Source organism: Lissotriton vulgaris, chromosome 7 (genome assembly GCF_964263255.1).
Source record: "Lissotriton vulgaris chromosome 7, aLisVul1.2, whole genome shotgun sequence".
NCBI lineage: Eukaryota > Metazoa > Chordata > Amphibia > Caudata > Salamandridae > Lissotriton > Lissotriton vulgaris.
This window is the reverse complement of record NC_141695.1, coordinates 1,367,669,286-1,367,685,272: the sequence shown is the minus strand read 5'-3', so window position 1 is coordinate 1,367,685,272 and position 15,987 is coordinate 1,367,669,286.

Here is a 15,987-nt window from a genome sequence, read left to right as displayed (position 1 = left end):
ACACAAATTTGGATCAAATATTTTGTCTGTGCCCCTATATTGGTATTAATTGCTACCGTTGTTTGTGCATACATGGGATGGTGCTCTGAATATGTTGTCCCCTGTGAGCCTATTTAATTTGATTTAAAGAATTGAAATGCTACACATCCATATGTTTTCTACTGTTCAATTGTTCATCAGCCTCAGGAGACATTTCAGGACACTTTCCCCCCTTTGCTTTTTTAATAATGGGAGGAATTATTGGGTCATTAGGCATTTTTTTGGGGGGTTGGGTTTGCCTCTAGTTTGACTTTCTTCCGTTTGGACTCTGCTTTATTCACCATATTATTGAATGTTCCAGGACAGGTTTTTGTTATACCTCCACCTCCAATATTGCATTAATTAATCAACTGTGTAAAACTGCACTTCCTTGATAACAAGCGAGTTGCTATATTCTTTATATAGACCGTAATGTTGAGACCACGTCAGGTAATGCTCAGCAAAAAAGTGCTCCCACTCAATAGAAAAGGTTTGAATCACCCTGTTAAATGGAAAATAAAAAAAATTATTATTGTTACAGACTTCAAGGTGATATTCTTCTTCTTCAGGAATTCAGAATAGGGTCCATGGATGCAGTAAACTTCAAGTATACCTGCATAAATGAATGTTTTAGCTCCCCGGTTTGTACAAGAAAAATGAAGTTAGAAGTTATTATTTTTACGTCTATTATTTCAGCGTCTCCATACCATTGTGATCAATTGGACAGAAGGGTGATTATATCAGCAATGAAGGATGGTTCAGCTTTCTTTGCGGTGAACATATATGTCCGAAATAATGATGAGACCTTCTTTTGGTCTAATATTAATCGTCTTTTATCAGTCCTACCTAAGAATAATGGTATCGCTCTAGGTGCTGATTTCAAACTCCCTATGGATTACACCTTTGATAGGCTCTCCAATATGAAGTTTAGACCCACCAGATCCCACACATAACTCCTAAACTTATGCAAATCACACAAACTGATTGATGTTATTGAGAAACACAACCCTACTGGTAATGAATAAATGTTTTACTCAGAACCGCATGTCTCTTACTTAAGTATTGATTATTTGCTGGTAGAGGACTTCTCCTTCAAGGCACGTTGTCCCAAAACATTGAACCATTTTAATCTTAGATCATGCATGCAATTCATTTGCACTAAAAGTTGGTACCCCATTACCACCCTCGAAGCACTGGAGAATTAATGATCTTATCACTGACGATAGTAATATTTGTCACTCGATCTAAAAAGATATTAATCAGTATATTAATAAGAACAATATACAGGCTATCCCTCAAGAAGGATTCTAGGAGGCTCTAAAAGCCACCATCAGAGGCTGTATACTTACCCTAATGGCCTCAAAGATTAAGAAGAATTATCAACAACTGAATGAATTGAAAATCAAGATATAAGAACTTGAAGGCACTCTTATACATACTAGAGGATCAGTAACCCTGCCTGAACTAAAGAGTCTTAAATACAAATGTAATAGAGTTCTGAGAAGCAGACAGGGGTGGGTACTCCGTAATGGCAGAGGAGTGTCGCCCACTCGTCAGAGTTAGTGACAGAAAAATAAAATGATATTAAAAAAACATCATTTTATTTTTCTATGACTGGTTAAGGCATGAGTGTAGAGTGGAGCAGGGCAGGGAGGAGTGGTGCGCACTTAGACATCCAGGGACTGCCTCAGTGGCAGACCAGGCCGCTCAGACCAATCTTGGTGCTGCTCTCATAGCATGAGAGCAGTTTTTGGATTGGGTAGGGAATCTGCTTTCCCAGAGACTGTTGGGAGAGCACAGAGGCAGGCTTCAGAGGCGGTGGCGGCAGCAGCAAAAGGAAAGGTAAGATTTTTAAAAAATATTATTTTCCCTATCCCTCGCCCACCATCTGTCCATCTCCCCCCACACTTTAGTTTTATGGCAGCCACTACTGCAGAAGAGCACAGAAATAGGTAAAATATAGGAAAGCTGAAAAAATTAATTAGTAAGAAGAGGAGTGGGAAATATGTTGCTAATTATTTGAAGTTTGGGGAAAATAAATGAATGTCTCGGCCATTTAGACTCATGCTGGTCTTAACCTTACGTTGTCTGATAAGATATTGAAAGCATTAAGATCCTTTGATGAAAAGCCATATCACCCCAACAATCACATTGAAATAGAATCCTGTAACACCTTTCCAAATAAACTTTCTCTTCCAAAACTAAACAAAAATTAATGGCCGATCAGGTAATAACATAAGGAAATGCCCAAGAGCCAGATGGTTTTATGAGTAATGGCCTGATTTATATCTTGGTAATACTACCTCCGTCCTGCTGCAGCTGCGTCCCAAGTACTCTATCAAGCTGATGGCAGTCCTTCCACTCTATTTAGATGTATGATGGCTGATTCTCTGTCTATGTCCACAGAGTGTTTAGCGCTGCTTATGCGGCTCACCGCTGTTTTTGCTGTGGACTCCAATGCTGGCAAATAGTACTACATCGCTGTCACGGTGGCAGGATTGCACCACGCCAATTTAGATATCACAGTTGTGCTGGCGGGCAGGTTGCCGACAGGGTGAATCCGTTGCAGGATGCGGTCAACATTGGAATATGCCTGTCGCTGTATGCTGGATGCTAGCATCACAACCTGATGTGTTTTGGCTCATTATTTGCACCTGCATGCCACACTATAAAACACCCTCCATTTCAGACCATGAACCTTTGCCATTTTACAGTACCACAGCATTTGAAAGGTGAAATCTGGTCACTAAAGTCAGGTTATTTTGTTGCTTTTAACTTTTTCTTGTCCCTTTTTCTGATTTAATTTATTTTTTTGTGGTTAATTATTTTGAGTTCTTCATATTCATTTGGATAATGCAAGGGCGAATTATCAGTCATGATGGATGGAAGAATAGAGCCACAATTGTTTGGAGCCCAAGTCCAAAATACACTCCTATCACAGAAAAAAGGCAAATATTGGCCAGTATAGTCAACAGAGTCAATGCTGTAGTGAGCTACCTGCGCACACAGGAATAAATTAGTAAGAGGTGGAACACCCTGCGCGGGAGGGTGGAAACTCTCTGGCCTCCAAGCGTCACATGGAGTGAGATAGGACTGGTGGTGGTTCTCCCAGGTCCCCAATACCATTCATGTCCTGGGAGAAGGACTTGCAGATCCAACACCCTGAAGGCTTGCCAAGAATAACTAAGTGAGTGGAGTCTGATAAGTTGCACTTTCCAATTCAACAATAAACCTTAATGTCCCGTATGTCTTCAACACAGCTGTTGCCAATGTGGCTTGCACATATTTTCCGAACATACAAATCTGAAAGTATCAGACAATTATTATTTCTGTGAATGTAATTTGTTGCATCTAAGATTACAGGTGTCACTCTCCATTACATGTCTCATGATGTTATAGTGCCTGTAAGTGTTACAACACCAAATACCTCATTACCCATATGTGAGTCAAAATGTGTCTGGCCTATTTCCACTGCATATATTATCTACAGGCATGTTCCACTAACCATTTTGCAAGTGGTGGAAAGTTATCTATGAAATTACTTCAACTACCATGATGCCATGTTAATGTTTCGCTAAAGAAAATTGCTATGTAATGTTGCTCATTCACTCTTTCTTAACAGATTTCAACACGTGGTAAAATTTCATGCAGTGATCAATCCCTATTCAATACTCTTTAATGAAAATGGTTTGTTTTTTTCTGAAGGTTGCCCTGTTCCACTCAACCAATTCTATTGATGTCATGAGTTTCACTAATCAAACTGTGTCGACATAACATTTGTCATGTATGTAAATGACTATGCTGAATATAAGTAGTACTTGCAAAAATTGACACTGCATTGTTCACATGATGACTAATGACAAACATATATCCACATACTGGAAATGTCTGTTTTGCAGTCAGCTAGGCCTCGGTATTGTCAATTTCACATTTCACCTCTTCGCTGTGTTGGGCTGAATGGTTGGTAGATGTCAGGTATACTCCCTAATCACTTCACAAACACTTCAGGATATCTTATTATCTGCTGGTTTGAAGTTGTACTGTTTGAAATTGATAAAGGTTTGGGGAATATGTTCAACACCACTGGAAGCTATCATCACAATAATCTCTACCTATTTTGTCTTCTAGGTATCTACATTGTCTCAAAAGATTTGAATGTGTAATACATACTTTAACTAATGAGAATGTTCTCTATTTCTCAATAGGGAATACTGGCCAAGCATGTTGGCAGGTTCCAGCCAGGAACCTACACTCCAGCCTAGGATCAAGCCTTCGTTGATGACAGCACTCCTGGGGATATGGAGTAGCTTGAGGAGCCTGGTACATCTGATAATCATAGATGTCATTTGGAGGTAGTCAGGGGTCACAGATGTGACCTCTAGCTTGCTCCCTGCTACTCCTGTCATTTCTTATGTGACCCTTGGCCTTAGATGAGGCAAACATTTAGCCCCCTCTGAGGCCAGGTGTCACAAAGTAAGTGCCAGGAGTAGTAGGGAGCAATCAGGAATTCACAGCTGTGACCCCTGTCTATCCCCAAAATGACACCCATGCTGGTCAGTCTGGGCAGACGGCTCAAGTGACACTCCCTTCGCCCACGCTGACACATCCCATTCTAGCTGTGACACCTCAGCACCCTGAAGACTCCACTTCCTGTGTTACTCCCACTGTGACACATATCATGTTCCCTCCAGTCCCCGGTGATGTTGAGACCACGCCACCCCCATCTCACACGGGACCCAGTCGTATAGGGCACACTAGTCCAAGGGCACAGTGTAGTAGGGTTAGGGGTCATGGGAGGGTGTTTGTGGGCCAACACTGAGTCCATTAGGGTCATTGATACCCAGACAACCAACAACCAAGTCTTTGAAACCTACAATCAGTCCCAAGACATCATGTGCCAGGTACTCACCAAGCACTGGGACATGAACCAGCTGCAAAAGAGTGCAACCACCAGATGGAGGCCCATAACTCTAATATGGACTCCCTGATTGGAATCCTGCAGGATATTTACACCCACATGTGTAGGGCTTTCCCAGTACAACCTTCCTCTTCCTGTGGCCCTACAACATCTGAGCTATCTACATTGGCCACAGCTGCAGAAAGGGAAGCCCTGCCAATGAAAGAACCACCCGCATCCCCCTACCCCCTGCAGCTGTGGATCCCCGCACCCTTCTACCCACTTCTGCGGCAGGGGACGTCCGTGCAGATATTACGAGGTGAGGATCGCAAGACGTCTGCCACCACAAGCAAGAAACATCTACACTAATTTCCCCCAGTGTGTGCTTACCATTCACGTTGTGGATTATTTCTGGATGCAATTGCCTTTCTGATGCCAGTAGTGTTTAGGACATCAGACTTCAAACAATTCTGGCTCTCCAACTAGGGTTTCTTTCACTATGACTGATTGCTTCATTCTTCACTTAGCTTTTGTTAAGTTTACCCTCTTTAATTTCGACACATTTTGTTAAATAAATTTACAAGTCGAAACCTCATAGACTCGTGTAGTATATCTCAACTCTATCAATGCATTTGTTTTATTGTATCATAACTTGCCAATGACAAATCATCAAACGATTGTGTCAACATATATGATTTGCAAGTAGGTATTGTTCATTTCAAGTTTCCAAACATAATTCCCAAAATATGTCATACCATTCAATCATGAACTACTATGTTTATCCCATTTGACCAATACTTGTCTGTCAACATTTGCACTAACATAACAATCCATATATTAACTAATACTTAGTGCCAGTTCGTACATTTCCAGTTCAAGACCTTGCCAACATAGAAGAAGGGGATATGTCCAAAACAATAAGATAGCATATGCAAATTATCATATATTATCATATATTCATAAATCAGATCTTCTGGCTCATATAAGGAATCCCACATCAAGAACAGCAAGAGACAAAACCATGGCAGCACAACATTTTGTAGACACAGGATTATTGGAAATGACTGTTTCATTATCTGGTGGAATGTCACAACCAAGTTTCAGTGGTGTGTCACAAGAAGTATGTCCCACAATGATGTGACACAGCAACACCCACATATACTTTACACACAATGTGGATTTGACCAATGTGAAGGGAGAGTATCATGATTTGGCTCCACTACCACATGTTTTGAGCACATTATGGCACACATATTGCTTTAGTGCCAATACATGACAAAGAACAAGTCCAATGTAACCTTCAAATCTTCCGATCAATCACTGTGCAAGTTGCCTTGGTACAAGATTTGTACATCCACAGTCTGTGTCTGTCTTTCGCAGGACCATCCAGGTTCCTTTGTACTTGGAAACAGCACCATATACCTGCAAATATCACAACTCTGAAATGTCCAATTAATGATGACATGGTGAAGGAACCTAAAACAGATCAAAACAAAAACATTACCAATCACACAGAACATGAGGGCCACATTGCAAAGGAACTTTTGAAGGACACAGTTTCTCAAAACAATCATGCATAACCAATGTAACTGAACACAGTAGTCAATGTGTACACGTTGATCTATAAACACCTTTGGCCTAATTTTCCATGACCCTGCCCTTTCCAGCAAAGTACCACCACATACTTCTCTCATCACCACATCAATAGCTGGAGTAACAGTGAAAGACATGGCATCTAAAGATATACTTACACTCAAGAGAAGAAGTTGTCAGTGACATCAACTCCTGCCTCTTTAACACTATCATCTTCATTTGGCATATGAGGATCCTCACCCGGAGCCTCTTCATGGTCTCCATCCTCTGTGATGTAAGGAATGGTCCAACGCAGAGTGATGTGGAGCATGCAGCACACCACGATGATTTAGCACATCTTAATGGGTGAGTAGAAGAGGGCTCCACCAGTTTTGTCCAGACAACGAAACCTGGACTTTGAGAGCCCAAAAGCCCACTCCACTGGCCACCATGTTTGTCCATGGGCCTAAGTGAAGCATACTTCCCCTGGCATTGTTGGATTCCTCAGTGGTGCAAACAACCATGGTTGGTTGGGATAAGCTGAGTCTCCTGGATGGAAGACAAAAAAGGGCCAAAATAATGTAACACAATTTCAGATTATACAACTAGCAATATCCCAAATAATATTATGAACAATTGTACTGACCAACAATCCAGGCCCTCGCAGTCCAAAACGAGACATTTGCAGAGGTATGGGGCTGTTCTGTAGTACAAAGGAATCATGGGCAGAGCTAGGGAAACGGGCACAGATGTTTGTGATGTACAAATCCAGTAAGCAGACAACTCTCACGTTGATTGAATGGGAGCTCTTTAACTTCGGTAGACCTGTTCTCTGGCATGTGGTGGCACTAAGGCAATATGTGTGCCATCAATTACTCCAACCACATGTGCTACGTGACTCATACCATGGACGTCACCCTTCACATTGGCTAAATACTGCTGCTTTGGAAACTGGATGAAGGTGTTGATGTGTCTCATCAATGAAGATAGAATTCTTGTAGCACACCACTGAAAGTTGGTTCTAACATACCAACAGATACTGCCACAGTGTACTGGAAGGATCCTGTGGCCACAAAATGAAGTACAGACATGATTTTGACAATTGGTGTAATAGATGTGGGATTTCTGTTGTAAGGCTGTAGATCTGGCTTCAGCTGATGACATTAATCTAGTATAGTTTGCTTATTCAACCTAAACTTCTTGATTAAATATTGGGGATGCCCAAACCGCTGCTGCTGCCTGCTCCCTTTGTCTGGGGACTGCGTCCCCACAAGCCAACGCTCCCTGGAGGGCGGGACCAACAAGCGCTTGAATGCCCCAACTGACTCCCGCAGGACATGAGCGGGTGAAGACCGGGCCTGTCCTGTCCCTGTCATCGACAGGAAGAGGAAGGGCTGGGCCACCCCCCTTGGCCCTGCCATGGGGTTACTGACTGCCAAGAGGACTGTAGTTCTGTCAGACCAGGGACTGCAACTCTAAGACTATCTGAGACCCTTGTTTGCTAATCTTTCATCTTCTCATCTACACCTTTTCCTGTTCTTTGAGACAAACTACAGGCTTGGGGATATGGGAAAATGTAAGGCTATGGAAGGGGCACGTAGGGCACCGAAGGGGAACAAAATGTCTATCAGGATGGTGATGTAATTGATAGAAATTACTTGTTTTTGTTAGAGTGCACTGACATTATTTCATCTAACTCTGGGCCATCTAATCCAAGCTTACCGGTCTCTCCCAGTGTACCACCAAAACGTATTCACAAAATGTTTGAAAAGTCGCCTTCGAACTCCCAAGTGCTAGTGCCCGAGGAGAAAGTGGCTCGTCACATCTCACCTGCCGCAAAAGTCTATCTGCAGCCCATGAGACACCAAGGATAGAATGCATTAATAGATATTCTGTATTGAGCATTGCTGATACTGAAACAGAGAGATGCACATCCATAGGGAGAGATTGGATGAACACTGAGACTGTCATGATGCTTCGGAGCTTGATGGAGGTCATTCAAGAGTTAAAAGAGCAGGTTAAAATCCTCCTTGCTACAGTAGAAAACCTTGATGAGGGGTATACTAAAACCCATATGTGTTGTTGTAGGGGTGTGGGGGAGACCAGAGATGAGCTGTGGCAAAGTTAATTTTCCATCTAGCCCATCGGACCAGTGCAGTCCACCCCTAAACATAGGTGACCCCTCCCCACCCACACAGCCCTACTCTTGATGCAAAATCACCTGAGAAACAGTGGGTAATTGATGCCACCTCGGAGGTTGTGTGGAGGGAAGTGGTTTGAAGAGTCTGGGGTTGTAAGTGAAGAGCAGTGGAGGGGGCATGGGCCCTGCGCTACCCCCGTTAGATTGTGGAGGTTGAAAAATTGGGCCCTGAGGAGGGGCATTGTTAGGGCAGTTGTTTATCTTGTTCATGTTCCCAAATTGCCTTTTGGGTCATGGGAAGATAAGGATAAGTAAAGTAATTGGCTGGTTCAGCAAAGCTAGACACTGCTACTTGATCATTAGGAGCGATATTCTAAATGTAGAAAGGCTCCGAACCTTAGCTGGTATGCAAGATCTAATTCGGGTTTCTTTTGTAAGTAAGGACCTACTGAGGGTCTCATGGCGATTGAAGCTCCCACAATATCTAATGCACATACTCACCTCAAGTTCAAAAAGCTTTATTCGGTTTTCATAACACAACCATATAAGCTGAACAATATTATTGACATAAAAATACAAGGTTAAAATGTTATTACTCCTCTTTCTAATTAATCGTCATAAACACAAATGTATCACGCTCCTCTTCTTAAACAGTTGTTATAAATTTATTTTCACGGATCGAACTTCATGGAAACATGTTACTAAACTGAAAACACACTGTTATAAATTCAAATACTTCAAAAAGTAAACAGTTTATACAGTTTGCAATAATAACCTACACAAACGGTATACTAATGCTTTATACTAAAGTGCATAGTCCTAAAAGGTATCATGTGGCAAGGTCCAGATGTGAAAAAATCGCTATATTTAATTCCCTAATACAGTACTCAAAAAACTGTGCAAATTCGCTATAAAGTGGCATATGCATAAGTGCAAAATTACGATTTAGAATAAAATTTCACAGTACTATCGTTTATCTAGCAGCTCTGCATTTCATTGTAGTTTTCGCAACATAACAAACAGATAACAGGGTTTTCAAGTGGACTTTTACAGTACATAGGGCGCTCCCAATCTGCTATAAAGTGACATATGCATAAGTGCAAATTAGCAATATAAAATACAATTTCACAGTACTATCGATTTTCTAGCAGCTCTACATTTCATTATAAAATTTGCAACATAGAAACAGATATCTGGGCTCTCAAATGAACATACTCAACTCAAATGTTGTGCCCAACAGATCCCCTGAGACCTCAGTGTGTTAAAACAGATAAAGGGACAGGTGAAGAAGTGAGTGCTGCTAGTAGGAATCACCAGTGGCTGGAGCCTATGATCCTGTCCACCCTGTATGCAGTTGAAGACGTGTGGGCTGAGAATTTGTTGGCACTCCTTCCCCAAGAAGAGGAATTTCCCAAGGTTAGGGAGCTTAATGGAGGGCAGTCTAGTAACTGTCTGAATAGGCAGGAAGTGCTGATGGTATAAAAATCTACGCTATGCCTATTGATAGTAACCCAAACACTAACTTTAAATCATTGGAAGCTGAATTAACTTTGCAATCTCTGGTAAGGATTGCTACGTGGAATGTAGCAGGAATAGTCAAACTTCTGCCTGATGTTGAGTCAGGTAAATTCATTGACTCCTTTGATATATGCCTATCTCAGGAAACGTGGTGCCTTACAGCATTTTATAGAACTGGGTATACATCTTTTTGTGTCGAAGCAACTAAGACTAAAAAGAGAAGGCCGCCAGGGGAACTGGGCATTTGGATTAAAACGACGCTTCGGTGTAATATTAGCATCCTGCCCTGTGAGTCCAAAGACATTTTAGCACACAGTCTTTTGTTCCCCTCTGACCTATCCTTAAAAATATACAATGATTACAACAGAGTAGAAGGTAGAAATGAAGAAACTACCACCATTTACCAACTTGAGCAACTGCTTCAGAAAGACGGGGCAAGAGACCTTATCACAGTGGCAGGAGACCTCAACTCACCCTTTGAACCGATAGCTGCTGCTCCACATAACTTAACTTCTGAGATGGATAACCAATGGGGTATACCCACTATGAATTACATAAAGTATGATGGTCTTCAAAAGCAGGCCAGATGCTGGCATTAACACTCGATCATGACCTTAGAGCTACTAATGGTATAGGCACGGGTGGTGGCAAAACAAGTTAGCCGCTCCATGATTCCCTCCACGGCACCGGGAAAAGCTTTGGCAACGGAGGAGCGTTTAAATTCGCTGGTACGGCAGGTCGGATGCATGAATGGACGTCGGAAGCACCCAGGAGTGGAGAGGCAAGTTATTTACAGACACATGTATCAAAGCTTTTTGCGATCGCAAACTGCGTGATTCGCAAAAATCGTCCATTTGCGATCACAAAATTAGCTTATACGATGCACCAAGGGTCAAGGTCCTCGCAATTTGAGAATTCGCAATTAATTGTGAGTTCTCAAATTGCGATTGCATTTAAGGAATCGCATTTTGTGATTCTTTAAATGTAAAGCAAGAACCACATTGAAGTAGTGATTTTGCTACTAGGGGTCGCAAATTACCAGGAAGTTGAACTTCAAGGTAATTTGCAAAAACATTGAAAAATGCACTAAAGTGCACTTTTTCAAAGTTGTAGGTTACACACACACATGTCTACCTAAATCTGTAGATCTTAATATCCAGAGAGCACACAGAATTGGTCCTTGCATTGCGGAATCTTCAAATAAGTCAAGAGGAATTATTACCTATTTTCTTTTATATTCCGACTCAATGGGGACTCTTGCTGAAGCCAAACAACCTAAGCAGATGCTTTGGATAGGGCACAAAATCTTTTTCAGTCAAGATATTTCAAAACCTACTGCCAATCGCCAGAAGAAATTTTTGGATCTCAGACCAATGCTCTGATCTATGAACACTCGTTATGGCCTCATTCACCCTGTTTTTTTCAAAGTTACATATAAGGACAGAACAAGGACATTCGAGGAACCTGCGGACCTTAAGAACTTCATACATATGCATAAAATAGAAGAAATGGAACTGAGTAATATCTAAAATGCTCTTTTCTCTTCTTTTCTTAGCAGGTTCTCCATTCGTATAATGTTTGATGTTGTCTCTGTTGTTGTTATACATCAGTTCAGTCGTCCATGTTTCTGTCTGGTTGCGTTGCCTACCCCAATGTATGGTAAGTTCCTTCACACTGTATGTTTTCAACCCCTTTCTTAATAGTACAGCCCCTCAATTATTTGTTGATACTTCAATAGTTTTCTTTTCCTGATGTTGCCCAACGGAGCAGTGTCTACCCTTTTAGTCACCCCTGTCATCTGTCTTTTTTCCTTTTAATCTATGATCATTATGGCTATAGTCTTCTGGCTTTTTGCCATCTATTCTGAATACGTTTTTCATAGGAGATTATGCTCTCCTGTCTTTCACTTATTTTTTCCTTCAATTTCTTACTTTTTCTCTTTTTCTGCCTTTCCTTTCTTCCCTCCTACAATTCATTATGGGGAGTTCTTTCTTTTCTAAAATGGTTTTTGCTGTCTCATACCTTTCTTTATGTGACCTGATTATTCTTGCTAAATCTGTTCAAGTTTATATTCCTTATTCCACACCTCTTCCCGTACCCTCTTCACCCCTTTACCTCAATTTTTCTGTTATCTGTGATAGTTTTATTTACTTTTGGACATGTACTGTCAGTTATCAGACCTGTTTTGCTTGATCAGCTTATGCATTTATTCAGTTATTTATCTACGTAAAGTTAAAGGTTTTACAATTTTACTCTGGACATTTTTTCTTGTCTTTCTCCCAATGAGAACTTACACATGGTGTAATGGAATGTTAAAGGTATTCATAATCCAGTGAAAAAGCTAAGAGTTTTGTCTCACTTGTCCAGACTAAATTGTCAAATTGCTCTGTAAAAGAAACACATCATAAGGAGCAAGACATAAATTCTCTTAGGAGACAATGGGTCGGGAATGTCTTTAGTTCTCCTGCTGTGCAAAATAAAAATAGTGTTCTTTAATTGTTTCATAAATCATTAAATGTTCAATTGATAAATTAATACAAAGATGGCGCTTGAAGACGACTATTCTAGAAGCGCTCATAAATAGTACAGAATGTATGATATGTAATATATACGGGCCAAATGGAGTAGATCTAACTTTTTGAAAGGACATTTCTTCCTTGTTGTCCTCCCATGCCTCAGAAAATCAACAGTTTACAGAACAATTTACAATATTTACACATGAATATTTCACAAACAACCTTCTTTCAGATTCGCAGATGAATTTTGTTTGGGATGCGTTTAAATCAACTGCACGAGGTTTTATAATTGACTATGTAGCCAATAAAAAGATAAAACTTCTTAAGGATTCTAAACAATTCTTAAATCAGATCAAATCCTTGGAACATGAGTATTTTTACTCCAATTATAGTGAAACACTATCTAAACTTATTAAGTCCAAATTGCAATATAACAAACAATCTTGGGACAATGTCTGTGGTACACTGCTTAGATTTAATGCAAAAATGTACGGCTGTCACAATAAAGCGGGTAAATCTTTGGCAAAATATTTCAAAATTAAGAAATAGAAGTCTAGGATTGTTGCTATCACTGATTCCTCCGGAGTACGACATATTAGTGATTCAAAAATCTTGGAATGCTTTACTGATTACTATAAGAACCTGTACACCCCAAAGACATCTCGCTCTGTTGAACAATTAGACTCTTTCTTTCAGTCAATCCCTAAAGATCCTACTAAAAAAATGAATCTATCCTACCTTTACCTGAACAAGAATTGTTAACTGCTATAAATCAGCTTCCTAAATATAAAACACCCGGGCCCGATGGCTTTACTATAAGCTTCTATCTACACTTCAAACACCTTTTAATTTTCAAACTATTAGTGCTTGTTAATCATTTCTTGAATACTAGTTGTGCACAGCGTTCTTTCTCTCAGGCCATGTTATGTTTAATACCGAAAAAAGACAAAGACCTATCAAGGTGTAGTAATTACAGACCTATCTCATTAATCAATCCGGATTGCAAGATGTTTGCTAAATTATTGGCCCTCCGGATCAATTCTGTTATCCTAGACTTAGTAGACATGCATCAGTCTGGTTTTGTAAAGGGTAGATCCATCTCAGATAATTCAAGAACTTTTCTAAATATTATACATTTAGCAGCTAAACCTAATTCTCCATTAGCTGCCATAATACTACATGCCGAGAAGGCCTTTGATCATGTAAACTGGGATTTTATGTTTTGTGCTTTAACCCCTTCGATGCTCATGACGGAACGGTTCCGTCATGAGGCACAGTGGAGCTGTGCTCATGACGGAACCGTGCCGTCATGACCACACCCATTATAATTGACCCTCAGCACAGGAGGGGAATATCTCAAGCAGTGATGGGGTTAAAGGGGCAAGGTTTTAGTCCCTATTTTATCCAATACATTAAATTACTATATTTAAATCCTTCTACATCTATTTGGGTCAATGGTAAACAATCCAAATACTTCCCCCTTCATAGAGGTACCATGCAGGGGTGCCCGCTGTCACCTCTATTATTAATTTTAGCATTAGAACCCATTTTAGTAATGATTCGACAATCCTCCATATTTTTTGGTTTTCAATTAAAACATTTGAATATCAAATATACTGCGTGTGCAGATGATATTTTACTATATGTATCTAATCCTATTATCTCCTTGCCTGAATTCTTTTCAATATTATCTACTTACTCAGTTGTCTCAGGTTACAAATTGAATATCGATAAATCAGAAGTATTACCTCTAAACAAATACTGCCTCCCACATATGTTTCAAGACTCTGGTTTCAAATGGAGTTCAAAGGGTATTAAATTCTTAGGAATTTTTATACTAGTAATATTAAGGACACTATTAAAATTACCAAAAATGAAATTATGACTAAGGTTAATGCACTCGTAGATGGTTGATCTCCCCTTTTTATTTCTTGGTGTGGCAAGTTGGCCACAATTAAAATGATGTTACTACCTATTTTTATTTGTCAGTGCTCCCTATTTCTCTCCCACTTAATGTTTTTAAAATCATTAATCGCTTTTGTATTAAATTTCTATGGAACAAACGCAAACCCAGCATTGCTTTAGCTCGACTTCAACAATCAAAGGACCTTGGTGGGGTTAATTTTCTTGATATTAGAACATACCATTCTGCTTTTACATTAAAACATGGGGGCCGATTAGGATTGTGGTGAATTCGCATCATCTGGGCCGGCGGAAGCCACCGCCGGCGCGGAGGATGCGGATTCACGGCTGCGGTGATTGAAAAGACCCCCTGCCAGATTAGGATGGCAGGGGGATCGGGAAGACCGTCCGCAGCTTTTCCGCCACGGTCCTGCGGCGGAAAAGCTCTAATATGGTGGCGGTGTCTATCAGACACCGCCAGCCATATTAGGATGCATATTAGGATGCATCCGGAAACATGCTTTTCCACGGCGGGTTTTCCGCGGTGGAAAAGCATGTGGTCTTTGGTGTTTGGGGGCCCGTTGCGGGCCCCCAGGTTGTCGGGGGTGGGGGGTGCACATGGGGGGTACCTATGGTACCCCCCAGCATTTACATGCACAAAGTGGCAGGCACCGCGCGGTGCCTACCGCTTTGTGCATGTAAATGCAATACATGCATTTTTAACCTTGCGGCGGGTGTTGCTTCAAGCAGCACCTGCCGCAAGGTTAAAGGTACGGGATGTGACTGCCAGGGTGGCGGTCACATCCTAATTTGCATGGAGAGACCGCCGCTGCCCCTGCGGACAGTGCCTCTACCTCGGGGGTGGCGGACGGACGCAGGTCCGTCCGCCATCCTAATGACCCCCATATTTGGGTTTCCCTTTCTGAAAACTATATTGAATCATCCGCGGTATGGGGTCAAATAAAACAGGCACAATTCTCACCTTTTACTTTCAAGGACGTGATCCGTATCACTCAAACTCCAAGAGATCTAATTTTCCCCATACTTACCCACTCAATAGCTGTTAGAAAAACTTTAATTTTTTTTTCTCAAATTCCATTTCTAATAATGTTTTACAAATCCCAATATGGTATAATACAAAAATTAAATTAAACAATAGGATCGTTGGGTGGAGGAATGGATAAATAAAAGTATTATCACTATCGGACAGCTTTTTCATAATAACACTTTATTGGTATTTTCAAAGATACAAGACAATTTTCATATATCTAACATATATGCTTCTCAATTTGAACTCCTTAGGCCTCTCATTATTACATACACTTCCCAGCAGACGCTCCCAGATACAGACATACAGCCTCCTCCCTCCTCAATTGATTTTTTTACACAATTGAAAGCTTCAAATATATACAAGTTATTGATTG